Below are 1,002 nucleotides of genomic sequence, written 5' to 3' on the forward strand. Positions count from 1 at the left end.
CTTTGCCCTGATGAGCTATACACTATACACTAGCACATCGAATAATCACCCCGATTTTCCGATATTTAGAAAATAACGACAAAAAAAAAAGGGGGTCAATTTCGGTAGTTTGCAGTGATAAGCTATACACCCCATACTAACACCTCAAATAATGACCCCGATTTTCCGATATTTAGAAATTATCGAGAAAAAAGGGGTCAATTTCAGCACTTTGCCCTGATAAGCTATACACTATACACTAGCACATCGAATAATCACCCCGATTTTCCGATATTTAGAAAATAACGACAAAAAAGGGTCAATTTCGGTAGTTTGCCGTGATAAGCTATACACCCCATACTAACACATCGAATAATGACCCCGATTTTCCGATATTTAGAAATTATCGAGAAAAAAGGGGTCAATTTCAGCACTTTGCCCTGATGAGCTATACACTATACACTAGCACATCGAATAATCACCCCGATTTTCCGATATTTAGAAAATAACGACAAAAAAGGGTGAATTTCGGTAGTTTGCAGTGATAAGCTATACACCCCATACTAACACATCGAATAATGACCCCGATTTTCCGATATTTAGAAATTATCGACAAAAAAGGGGTCAATTTCAGCACTTTGCCCTGATGAGCTATACACTATACACTAGCACGTCGAATAATGACCCCGATTTTCCGATATTTAGAAAATAACGACAAAAAAGGGTCAATTTCGGTAGTTTGCAGTGATAAGCTATGCACCCCATACTAACACATCGAATAATGACACCGATTTTCCGATATTTAGAAATTAAGGACAAAATAAGGGGTCAATTTCAGTAGTTTGCCGTAATAAGCTATACATTCCGTACCAACACATCGAATAATGACCCCGATTTTCCGATATTTAGAAATTAACGACAAAAAAAGGGTCGATTTGGGTAGTTTGGAGTGATAAGCTATGCACTCCGAATTCACGCATCACGGGTTACCTCGCCTTGAGACGTTTACATGGCCAACAGAGT

This window comes from Montipora capricornis, chromosome 6 (genome assembly GCF_036669925.1).
Source record: "Montipora capricornis isolate CH-2021 chromosome 6, ASM3666992v2, whole genome shotgun sequence".
Classification (NCBI taxonomy): Eukaryota; Metazoa; Cnidaria; class Anthozoa; order Scleractinia; family Acroporidae; genus Montipora; species Montipora capricornis.